Source organism: Sander lucioperca, chromosome 10, assembly GCF_008315115.2.
Source record: "Sander lucioperca isolate FBNREF2018 chromosome 10, SLUC_FBN_1.2, whole genome shotgun sequence".
Lineage (NCBI taxonomy): Eukaryota > Metazoa > Chordata > Actinopteri > Perciformes > Percidae > Sander > Sander lucioperca.
The window spans coordinates 27,075,880-27,089,047 of record NC_050182.1 but is presented as its reverse complement, the minus strand read 5'-3'; the positions used below and the strand labels follow the sequence as shown (position 1 = coordinate 27,089,047).

The 13,168-nt window shown below is 39.4% G+C and overlaps 1 protein-coding gene across 4 annotated transcripts in view; it reads left to right on the top strand.

The window, feature by feature from the left end:
* galnt1 (UDP-N-acetyl-alpha-D-galactosamine:polypeptide N-acetylgalactosaminyltransferase 1) overlaps positions 1–13,168 on the top strand; it is a 179,188-nt gene that overhangs the window by 144,702 nt on the left and 21,318 nt on the right. For all 4 annotated transcript variants that reach the window (XM_036006171.1, XM_031299145.2, XM_031299144.2 and 1 more), the window contains one exon: positions 6,725–6,837. The gene's annotated coding sequence lies outside the window, so the exon portion shown is untranslated. Of the gene's footprint in view, positions 1–6,724; positions 6,838–13,168 lie in introns of those variants that run through there.

Genomic DNA, 13,168 nt, shown 5'->3' with positions numbered 1-13,168 from the left:
TTGTAAGGATATTGTGTTAATCCCACATTTTGCCACCAGGAGAGGAGGAGATTGCGTGCTGTGTAGAATTGCTAGGAAGTCTGTCCTGGATTGGGAATGTCGCCGGGAGCGTTTGAGCCCACAGCTGGGGGCATGCACGTTCTTAAGCTTGATCTTGTAAACACGGCTGCTGGCCAGAGCAGGGACAGCAGGGAGATGTGGAACCAAGAACCAATCACAAACCTCCAGATGTTACAAAGACACACCGAGATAGATGGGAAAGTTCTGGCTCTGTAAACAGGAAGCAGATCTCTCTCTTTCTCTCTGTGACTCTCTCCTTTCATCTATCCTTTTCTGACCGTCCCTTGGTCTCTCTTTCTTCCTCTACCTACCTGGCCTCACTCTGTACAAGTATAAGTAAGTATATCTAGAAAATGACCGGCCCCCATCTCCTACAGCATGTCCTTATTACGGAAACCAAAACAGGCTGTTGTTTGAGAAGTTTCTTTCAGGAAATGTGTGACATAGTAAAGCTGCTTCTTACCTATGTTCTTCTTGCTCTATTCCTGGCATTCCTGTTTTCCTCCCTGGGCTTCCCCTGGAAAGCTGTCAGAAATGGTGAGCTACAGCTACAGTTGCCTGTGAAACTGTTGTTGTCATCTTTTGTTGTCTTTCCTCTTGTCCCTATTTAGCATGAGGTGCTGCAGGCCCTTCAAGGCCTTCCTTTCCCACACCACTGGAGGCATGAGGTGTTTGACAGAGCAGGGGGTCAAAGGGAGGGCTGAAAGCAGTGCAGTTTGCACAGGATTTGCACAGCACGGTTTGTTGTTGCTAAGACCAAAGATGTCATCTTTGGACTCCCTCAGTTACAACATACGCTACAAACAGAGTCACATAACATGTAGAAACCCTGGCTGGGAACCAAACACATACACACACACACACACACACACACACACACACACACACACACACACACACACACACACACACACACACACACACACACACACACTTCATGCTCATAGCAAGCTATCACACAGTCTTAAGAAATCTTTTTCCTGTCTTACCAAGTTTCTCTTCTGTCCTCTGTCTTTCTCCGGCAGTCTTTAGAGAGAGAGCGGAACAGTTAGGTTTAATGCTTCGCCATGGCTGGTTGGTCAGAGTGTGTTCATGTTGACCCTGGAGAATTGTGAAGGACTGATTTGACTGTCTGTTAGTTTTAGCTCAGCCCACACTACCTTCTAAATTGTACAGAACAATGGTCGTTTCAGAGCTCCTCAACCTTGTTTTGCTCCAGTCCTGCTTTGAAGTCTCAGATGCTTTTTTTTTAGCATGGCAACTTTAGCTTGCAGTGTGTTATGTGGGTGCATATTTGCATAAACCACATGACGTGTGTATTAAGCGTTTTCTGCTTGTTGAAAGAGAACGTGTGCTTGCTAACAAAGATTTCATTAGTCCACCCATGAGCTCCTCCTCACCTCTGCATTTGTTTGTGTGCCTCAGTCACTGGTCTTTTGGATTTACAACAGGAATTACGTCGACTCAAACTGAATGGAAAGAGGCGTGCGTGGGAGAAAAGACTTTGTGGATTAGTAATCGGGAGTGTTCAGTAGGACAGAGGCAAGAGTAGGGTGGGACGATGAGGACCCAGCCTTTTTACTGCCATGCTGCATTCTCTGTGTTGGTTCTCAGCTGGTCACAGCTGAACGGGGCTAAACGCATAAAAACAAGCTCAATGCAGAAAATGTGGATTCCTCACATCTGGTTGATACTTGATCCGCTTAATAAGGTCTGTACTGGCACTGAGTCCAACAGATTGTATCAGTGTATTCCTACAGAGAATGGGGGTTTTGGGACAAAAGGGACAACTGCTATAGTGGAAACTGTGATCAGGTCATAGGACAAACTTATGTTTTTATGTTAGAACTTTGAGACTAAGGTACTGGGCCTTTACAACAACACCAATCCTCTTAACCTGAAACAAAGTGGACACAGTAAATTTCTGTCTGTGCTCTCTGGATGCTTGTGTCAGTGCAGTCAGTGTTGGCTTTAATAATGTCATGTTCCGCTGGCACAGCTCACTGTTTGGACAGGTCCATCTCTGCTCATTTGCTCTGCATTACACATCTGACTAAGCATCCATCTGTTTGCCTAACCACTGAGGCAAGACATCTTGATGTACAAGGTGTATGAAATCAGGTCTGTCGTACAGCAGCAGTATTTGTAACAACTATTTTTTGTGTTTTTAAAGGACTGAGCATTTAATAAGAGAACAGTTAATACTAGGGATCGACCAATACTGTTTTTTCAAGACCGATACCAATTATTAGTAGTTAGTGAAACCGATAACCGATATTTGGAACCGATATGCATTTACAGTGACAAATGAACATTTTTAAGTCAAAATTTTGGAATGTTGCAAAACACAACACAAATCTTTGTTTAAATCCTTTAAGCAATTTAATAAATTGGAAACGTTCAACATAACATTAAAATATAGTCAGATATTGTTGTGGGCGGGACATTAAGTCAGACTCGTGGTGAGTGAAACTGAAGCAGAAGGACAGACACAGAGATGTAGCAGAGCCAAAGTAGCGCACTTTACCGGTGATCAGGCAAATAAAATGCCGATACAGATATTCTGCAAACTGCCAAAAAATGGCCTGATAATTGGTCCATCCCTAGTCAATACCCAGGTGGAGGAAAAGCTGAGGTAGCTGTATATGTTGGAAGGCCTCCCGACCTTGCTGCACTGCTGGCAAACAGCCTAATACACAGACCTCTTTGTCATTCAAATTGTAAAATTCTAATTTGCATGACAATAATGAAGTATTGCCAAACAAAGGTTTACTTCCTCAATCTCTGATTGATAAGACACATGCAGCCACTTTCCTATAGCTATTTCTATACCACAAACAAGCCTCAAAATAGCACCACACTTCCACGGTAGCATAATGAGGGTCCCTACATATAAACCGAAGCATTGAGAACTTTGTAAGTGTACAGACAGTTTATTAAAAAGATAGTTTATAAAGACAATACCATTCACATATACATGCGGGCACCATCTTGGGAAAGCAATCACGACCAGTCGAACTACGAACGCCGTGCAACCAGTAACCAGTAACATAGCTCAAGCACGGCGTTCGTCATCCAACTGGTTGTGACTGCTTTCCCAAGATGGCGCCCGCATGTATACACAAACTCATTATGCTACCGTTGAAGTGTGGGGCTATTTTGAGGCTTGTTAGTGGTATAGAAATAGCGATTTCTTTTTACTTTACCTGTGCCCCAACAACTAGCGTTATAAGCTAATTAGCGGTTTGGGCTAAAACTGGTCACATTCGATTAGCATGAAAACATATCCCAGAGAACGGTCGACTCAGTAATCATGTGTTATTAACCCCTAGGTTCATTTTGCGCCGGACGTGTCCTTTAAGAGAGAAATTGTGTAGGCTATTCTTCTTTCACAGTGCAAAAAAACGTTTTTTAATTACTTTTTGTTTTGTTTTAATAATATTGTTTTTAACTATTTTACTGATGGTATTAATCAGTTGAAAATGTGTATGTTTAAACGGTTAATCATTAACATCCCCAGTTTCATTCTTGCACTTTTTGGTTGATCGCTTGGTCTTTTTCCTCTTCAAATACAGTGTTGGGAGTAACGCGTCTACCAAAGTAACGCAATAATAGTATTATTGCTTTTTGCTGTAACGCAGTAATATAATGCGTTACTAATAGCATTTCGGTAATATTATACCTGTTACAATCTCAGTAACGCTAGTTCCAACACATTTTAACCCAGAAATAAAATGGTGTTTTGTTTTTTTAAGAATTGAGCAACAAAGCAAACATTTCGGTACCAGAGAAAAAAATTATCTGTGAGTAAAAGAGTAACATTATTTCCTGTTGCTGGAAGTAGATTGATTCTATATTTGGGAGAAGGACGTACTCCCATTATTTTGAGGAGTTATTACGCTGCGTTGAAGTGAGGTGCTGTCCTGTTCCCGTGGTCAGAGCCAGAACCACAAATGGACAACATCCGTCCCCCAACAGTTAACGCTACGGCAGCGTGGACAGTAGTGTGTCCGAGCAACTGACAGATATAAAAATGTTGGGAATTAACGTTTAGGCTTGCTACACGTTAATGTTAGCATTACATTTATACATACATTATTACATACATATCAGCGGTGGAAAGTAACTATATCATACTTCAATATAATTGTAAGGTCCTTTAATTTAGTATTTTTCATTTTTTCTACTTTATACTTCTACTCCACTACAATTTAGAGTCAAGTATTGTATGTTTTACTTCACAATTTATTTTGTAACTTTAGTTACTTTGCAGATTCAGATTAATAATACAAAATATTATGAACAAATTCATTATGATGTATTAAATGGATAAAGATGAGACTTTGTTGATCCCGTGGTGAAATTCACAAGCCACCTGCCAAGTCGTACTTCTGCGGTTATTTTGGTGAAAGCAACTCAAAAGTAACGCAAAAATAAGGCTGAACGATTTTGGAAAATAATGAAATTTATTTTTTTTTACCAATATAGCGATTGCGATTTAAAATGTGATTATTTTTTGAGCTCTTTATCTGCTGTATTATTTAACAAGACAAACAATAAATCATTGTATAGTATCACCAACACAATATTAGATAGATTAAACACACTGTAAACTGTTCTTTCCTGTAGGCCTGGCGTGTATGTTGTACTGTTCTATTATTTGCCTTTACCCACTTAGTCATTATATCCACATTACTGATGATTATTTATCAAAAATATCATTGTGTAAATATTTTGTGAAAGCACCAATAGTCAACACTACAATATCGTTGCGGTATCGATATCGAGGTATTTGGTAAAAAATATCGTGATAGTTGATTTTCTCCATATCGCCCAGCCCCAGTGCAGACATGTACACCCTGTTACTGCTCGAGTAATTTCCACATTCTGTTCTGAAGTATGTTCCTTTTTAGCCATGCAACTTTCGTACATGGCTTTATGGTGTTAGTTTAAGTGGTGATACAAGTTAGTAGTGTTGCCCCGTGATGTAGCAACATTAGCAGGGCAGGTTTTGCACAATACCAACTTCCAAGTTCATGCTTCTTCTGCAGACTGCTTTACTCTCGCGTGTCATGTGACCAGAATGTAATTGCAGCCTTTGCGATCAGAAAATCTAATTTTAACATATCACGATTTAATTGCAAATGCAATTAATCGTTCAGCCCTAACGCAAAAGTAGTGTAAAGCATTACAATTCAGAGACAGTAATATTGTAATAAAACAAATTACTCTCAAATGACAGTAACTAGTAATCTATAATGTTTTGAAAGTAACTTGCCAAACACTGTCAACATACTGTACATGTATAGCACTCAATGACCACAGCATGAGACGAGCAGAATGAGGAGAGGAAGCGGCTTGCTCTGCAGACAGCGATAAAGATGGGTTGCTTGTGTGTGTGTGGTTCTGTAGGTTTATTTTGTGATTGTCAGGGGAATCTGATGAGTATTACTATTTATAGAAGCTCTTGCTTGGCCTGCTTCCAATTTGCAGATGGGTTTCATTCCACTCAAACTTTGTGGAGGTGTGTGCAAGATGAAGGAAGAAAAAAAGAGAGGGTTTGTGACATGTGAGAGAGGGAGAGAAAGAGAAAGAAAAGTAGGAAGGACAGAAGGAATGATGACTCACCCAGGAGGAGACAGACAGACACTTTTGGTGGCCAGGATCCTTCACATACTGAAGCATACCTGCACTGCAGTACAGCCTCCTCACACTCATTAACGCAGGAGTGTGTGGGCTGGCAGGAAGAGATTTATGGTATGGTTCTTCTTGTATTACAAACTCTTAATACACACACAGACTGGCAATATGAAGTCTCAGTAGACCAGAATGATGACTTGGCTTTAAAGTAGGCCAAGGACCAAATTGAAGGACACAGGCACACACACACACTCACACACCCACACACACACACACACGCACACGCACACGCACACGCACGCACACACACTGAGTCATATTCACTCTCATCTTTATTCTCTGCGGATTTTTAAAAAATAGCAGATTAATCCAGTGAAATGAGCAGTTGCGAGAATCTGTCAGTTGTCCATCCTAATATCTCTCTACCCCTTCATCCCTCTGTTTTCTCTCCTCTCATTTTATCCAGCTCCAAGGCTGGCAGAGTGTCTTTGGTTATGTTTGACCTTTGGATGGGTGTGGAAGGAAGGGTGATGGATTTATCACAATACAAAGAGAGACAGAGCCAGGCTGGCAATTTGCAACTGATTGACAACTTTCCAGAGTCCGCTATTCACAGGACTTTGACTGAAAGATGACGCATTTCCACTAACACCGGGAAGGATTGGTGCAACTGGAAAAATGTCTGGTGACATTGTGACTCTGACTGTGTGATTATGTGAGAAAGATTAGTGTTATTATTGTGTGTGCGCAGCCAGGAAGTATGTTTGAGGCCATTGAGTGACAGCCTCTCTCGGGTCTTCCTGTGGTTGCTTTGTGGTGTCATGCCCATGAAGTGCGATCGGAACACTCTCACACTCTTTTCTAACCATTTGACCACAGTCAAAACTCTTTTGGATTATTTCTTGACTTAGACTCTAGGTTTCAAGAGCACATAAGAATCTTTGCATAACTACTTGCATGTTGCTCTTTCACATCTGTAGCGAAACAAGATTTTTATTCTGTGTCCATTTCTCTCTCGTTCAAGGAGCATGATCGCGTGACGAGCGAAGGAGGAAGTGGGATCTCTGACGCTCCGCGCCTTCTGCTGGTGGAGCACCCTGCACCTCTGACTAGAGACCTCTTTAGTCACTTGGACAGGTATGAGTATATGAATGATGGGTCTATATATATATATATATATATATGGAGCATCATGTTACTTAAGTCTCATATTAGCTTCAGCCAAATGTCACATTGCATTTTTGCACTGACCAAGGCCTAAAATGCCAAAAAAATACATACATAAAATACAATAAACTGAAAAGACAATTAATATAAAACAGCAGATGCGTCAGAGGTTTATCATTCAAGAGTCAAATATAACCTGTAGGGGTGTAAATCACAAGTTTTATTATGATACGATATTATATTGATTCTTTGGACAACGATACAATGTTTTCTGATATCAAAAAGTCTGCCACAATATGATTTTGATTCAATTCAGGGGGCTGCCATCAATATGAGACAATATCATATGCCCATTTAACACAGTTACATTTATATCAACTCATAAAAAGCAACTAAAATATGATTCAACAATTTTATTATCGAGCTGTTCCAGACATTTAAATTAAAAAGATACCTTTTTTTTTTTAATAAAATAATTACGAAGTGGGAATTTCAAAATAAAAGCACATCTTAAATAGGGTTGGGTACCGAAGCCCGGTGCCATTCCTAAACGACTGGTACCTACCGCACCGCCTAACAATGAAGATTTCAGTGCCTCATTTCAGTGCCACTTAAATGCCTGCGCTACACTCTGTTGTTCCGAAACAGACGTTACAGGCAACCGAAGCATCACTGCACTTGACGCTAGTTAACATTACACAGCGGGTAACATTAGCTTACTGTTAGCTACTAGCGGGCTTAAACATGGTTAAAATGCTGACAGCTAAATGGTCTAACATGTGGGTGTATTTCACTCGAAAGGAATACAACACCAGGGCATGCAACAGTCTGCAGCTAAAGACACAGTGTAGACTAGCTGCACTTGACACCATGGCCACTGTCGGAGTTGTCGGAGAAACAACACTGACGTGACTTAATGGTGCATTCAATTGCACCTCGTAAGCTCATGGTGCATTCAGTGTTGTTGTACCCTTCCCCCATCTAGTAGTTCTTCTTTTTGTCGTTTACCAACAATTGGCTGGTGAAATAAGTTATTGTTACAAGTTATCATTAATCATTTAAATTTGACCATATGGCCTTTGCGATAAACAACCCGTTCTTTAATGTCACAGACTGTCATTTTGTGCTCTTGGTTGTTGGTTTTTTTTGTATCGGTTTAGGCACTGGCCCCGTTTTTTAATGTTTTAGTACCGGTATTGGAAAAAACCCAAACATTACCCAAACCCTAATCTTAAAGATGATGATATGTATCAATATTTTCACTTTGCATTGATGATATTGGATCATTGATGATTGAATCGATATATCGATTCATGTACGTTACCAGTGTTGGGAGTAACGCGTTACAAAAGTAACACAGTTACAGTAATGTATTGCTCTTTGCTGTAACACAGTAGCATAACTAATACAATTTTGGTAATATTATACCCGTTACATTCTCAGTAACGCGAATTACAACGCATTGTAACCCAGAAATTAAGTGGTTTTGTTTTTTTAAGAATTCACCAACATCGCGAAACGGCATTTGGCACCAGCGAAAAAAAATCTGAGTAAAAGCGTAACGTTATTTCCTGTTGCTGGAAGTAGATTGATTCTACATTTGCAAGATGGACATACTCCCATTATTTTCAGGAGTTATTACGCTGTGTTGAAGCGAGGTGCTTCCCCGTCACTGTTCCCGTGGACAGTAGTGTGTCCGAGCAACTGACAGATATAAAAATGTCGGGAATTAACGTTTAGGCTTGCTGCACGTTAATATTAGCATTACATTTTATCAGCGGTGGAAAGTAACTATACCATACTTATAAGGTAGCTTACTTTTAATTAAGTATTTTTTCTTTTTCTCCTACTTTATACTTCTACTCCACTACAATTCAGTCAAGTGTTGTACATTTTACTTCACTATTTTTTATAACTTTAGTTACTTTAGTTGCCGATTCAGATTAATAATATAAAATATTATGAATAAATAAATTTATGATGTATTAAATTGGACTTTGTTGATCCCGTGGTGAAATTCACAAGCTACCTGCCAAGTCATACTTCCGCGGTTATTTCGGTGAATGTAACGCAAAAATAGTGTAAAGCATTACAATTCAGAGACAGTAATATTGTAATATAACTAATTACTCTCAAATGACAGTAATTATTAAACTATAGTGTATTACATTTTGGAAGTAACTTTCCCATCATTACACCCCTAATAACCTGACCATCCTCACTGTTATTCTGCTGGTATACTCATGCCAACAGCACTTGCTGATGCATCTCTGAATTCTGTATACTATGGTTTATGTGTTTTTATGCTGGAGACTACTTCTTTCAGCAGAATCCTCACTGCTCTTCAGATTTTTATAAACTCACTTAGAGAGCAGCCTTTTCTGTCAAATCTAAATGGTCAGTGGTGATACAAGTGTTGTGTACCTTTTTAAAATGTATTAGGATGTAGATGTTCTTTAATTCCCAAAGGTTCATTGCAGATATAATTGGTATAGTTGTTGTTAATACTGTAGCTGTATTTCTAAGATTAATATGTGATAATATGAACCAAATCCATAGTTAGTGATTAGCTGTCTTTCTTGGGTTTTTGACGCATTGCAGATGCTTTCAGCAGTTGTGGTTGTTGGACTGTGCTAATGAAGCATGTTATTTTAGTTTTTCCTTACTTCTTACAGTAGGTAGTGTTTTGTGTGTGGATACATAGGGTTGAATGTTCTAGAAAGTGTACACAACAAATACTGTAGTATGGTCTTTGGATACTGTTTGGAATGCCCGAACGAGGAGACGACACGTTCAAGAGCGGGGTTCAACAATAAGGGTTGCCCGATGGCCCGGGGAAAGTTAAACGCCATGTTGGGCAAGTACATTTAACAACCCGTTTAAAAAGGGTTTAAAAAAGGGTTAATTCTGCTCCATTGAACTCAAGCAAACAGTCATATGCTCTCTCTCCCCTTTGAGGGTGAGCAACTGGAACAATGACAGGACGTCATCACTTGTGAAGTCATGACAACCAAATAAACAGCAGCACAAGTATCGCAGTTTCTCCTCAGGCAGAGCGACGAAAGCCTCGACGGCTGATTGACCATGAAAACCGCGCGCACGCGAGTCCCGTGAAGTATGACGGCTACAGTAGATTGGAAAATAGTGTTATGGGCACTGCCTTTGACTAATTTACTGTTTATCAGACCCCTGATGAGACAAGACGCTAATGTTAGCGAACCCAGCGGCCCCTCTGCCTTTGACTCCCCACTACAAGAGACGTTGTATTCCCACGACACGCTGTATTCACTTACTGATTAAAATGTTTTCCAGGTTAGCTGGGATGCATAGCGCTCAAAATCAACATGAAAATACTTAGTAATAGGGCTGGGACGATATGCTTTTGTCCCGATTCGATTCTTTCACGATACATGGGTGCCGATTCGATTTTTATTTACATACACTATTTAATGATGTAGTCACCAATCTTTCCTCAATTTGGCAAATTGGTAACTTTAGCCTCACTTAATTCTGATGTATTTTTCCTTTTTCTAAGTTGTGAGCATACAATTAACTTACTTTTTCCAGCTTTCCAGCTGTTTCAGCATAATCTGTGACCACGCTCAGGGCCCATAACACCTCAAATCACCATCAAAACCACGTTATCCTTTTAGCAATGTTCATATTTGGTTATTTTGTGTTTCCCTGGATTCAAGTGTCATTCATATCTTTGGCCTTTGATATATTTACTGTAAAGGATTACCAAGTTCAATCAAGTTTCAAGTCTCTGCAAGTTGATTTCCATACTATGTTGAAACCAATGTTAACCATGTTAGCTGCCTGGAAGAAAGAAAAAAAGCATTTCAAATATATATATTTGTGCTTTGGAAAATACTGATCAATTTTGTAAATGATACATGATTTGTTGAGAAAAAACATGCAAAAACATCATATGTGGTCTTTTTTTTCATCAAAGGCTTCCCAGTACAATACCTTAACAATTCAAGATTTTTTTACAGTGTAATGCAGGGATGTTGCCAGGTACACGCCGTGTGTTCCGGAAGCAAAATCAGAAAAGATGCAGTAAACTAAATATTGACAACAAATCTGTGAATCTGTAAATCTACCAACTGGTCACCATTTTCTTACCGTCTGCACATCTATCTTGCGAGGGAGAGACTAAATGCCAAGGTTAAGGAGAGGAGGCTCTACACTATGAAATACAAGTAATCCTTAAGTGCTACAGTCTTGAATTACAGACAGCTTTTTACTACTGTCTTAATCAAGTTTCATGTTTTGTGATTTCACTTATTATCACATTTGATTTACTTGGTACTAGGTAAATGGTCTTGGTGCTCTCAACTCAAGATGTGACATTTGTATAATGTTTTGTTAATAAAGTTTTCAAATTTGGGATTTCTGGGTTTAATTTTCAGATACATTTTCAACATACTTGAATATAACCGTAATTATAACCATAGACCATTAAACACGAGTTTAACACTAAAATTTGACAAAAAAACCCCACATTTCATTGGCGTCCCACTCAATTTCCCTGGGACCCACTCAAATAACCACCTGTGGGTCCCGGGGACTCACTACAGTGAAAACCTATCAACATCACTGGTAATGTCTTTTACAAGTTTCACATTTTTATGTTCAGAAAATCCAGGTAGACTATTGAAGTGGTTAGTAGGCAGGGAAATCCTGCTGTGATGCCAGAGCCTCGTAAATCCTGCCTGCTTGGCATGAGTAGCGGTAGGAGAGCAGCGCTGAGAGCAGCTGACACACAACAGAGGCCAGACACACAAACCTGCCAGGTCAAACAGCCCAGACTGTAAGTATTGTGATTTGATCAGGGTGTGCGTTAATTAACACACATTCTGTGGCGGTGTGTTAATTGTGTAAATTATGTATGTATTATGCTTCTTCTTTTTTTCAACTCTGTCAATCAGTGTCATTAAAGCCTCCACTCCGTGTGATATGAGTTGTTAAAAGAGCAATTACAGCACACTGGCGTCACACAGACCAAGAGGCATGATGTTGTGGTTTTGTGAGTTCTTATGTTTGTTGTAATTTGTTTATTTGTATACATGTGCTGTGTCTGTGGTTGTCTGTTACTGTATAGACAGGCAGCTGCACTCTCCAACTGTCAGGGGAACACCCTGTGACAATAATGTATATTGATTTTGGCTGAAAATACCCGAGTGATTGGAGATTGAAGTGTTTAATTCCACTTTACGCCTGTGCCAAGCTTTGCATTGGTAATCTATTTCAGTTTGGACTTTTATGCTGCCATGGGCAGTTCTGTCTGCTTCACTCTTTGCCTTATTTACAGTGAGTTTTTAAACTTTGTTTTCTGACTCTGTTTCTGTCTCTCTCTCTTTCTAGTTCTCACTCTTAGCCGACAATACTTGTTTTTGAGGCCATTACCAATATAAAATGAAAAATATGGTATTTCAATCAGTATACACTTTTTTATATAAACTCATAGTATGTTTAATAAGAATCCCTTACATTTTAAATTATATATTTTTTAAATATATAGTCGATACAACTAAATTCATTCTTGACCTTGGAAATAGTATTTTGACAAAACAATCAACTTTAAAATCCATCTGTACACCTCACTTTCAATTCTAAAGAAATATATTATTCACGACCTCCGTCCAGTAACGGTACAGTCTAGTGCACCTGCAGAGCAGCCACCCCACAATAAACTCGTACAGTATAACAGCCTACATGAGTCCCATGTTTAATCTGTTTTAATGCCTTTGTTCATCATCTGTGATGTGAACATAAGATTTCCATACAGTCAAAGAAATCAAAAGTGTGCCTCAGGTTGAAAGATCCTAGCACACTGAGGAGCGTCTTGCTTGCATGACAGGTTGTCAGCCGAAGTGTCAATCATACTGGATGGCAGTTGAGAAGGTTGTACCAGCATCTGGTTCAAAAGTAGTGTAGCCGACTTCATGAACATTCAGCTCTAGAGCAAAGTGCGTCAGAGCAGCAAACTGAATCCATTAGCACTTTGCGTTATGCTGCCCTCAGTTTCCGTCACTTTTTCTGTCATCCTTCTCTGTTTCCATTTCTTCTCTATTCTGTTAGTTTTATAGTTACAGTAGGTTATTTTGAGTCAAGACTGGGTTTGTAAAAGTTTATAGTCTGCCATGCTGTTATCTTGCGTTGCTCTGCCCACAATGGCATAGCTTAAAGTTGACTCTAGACTTATGATTTGAATCATCAGTCCCCAAAATCCCTATGGGGCTAATATTCAATGTCCATAATGAGTCAAATTACAAAAATAAAACATGCATAAATC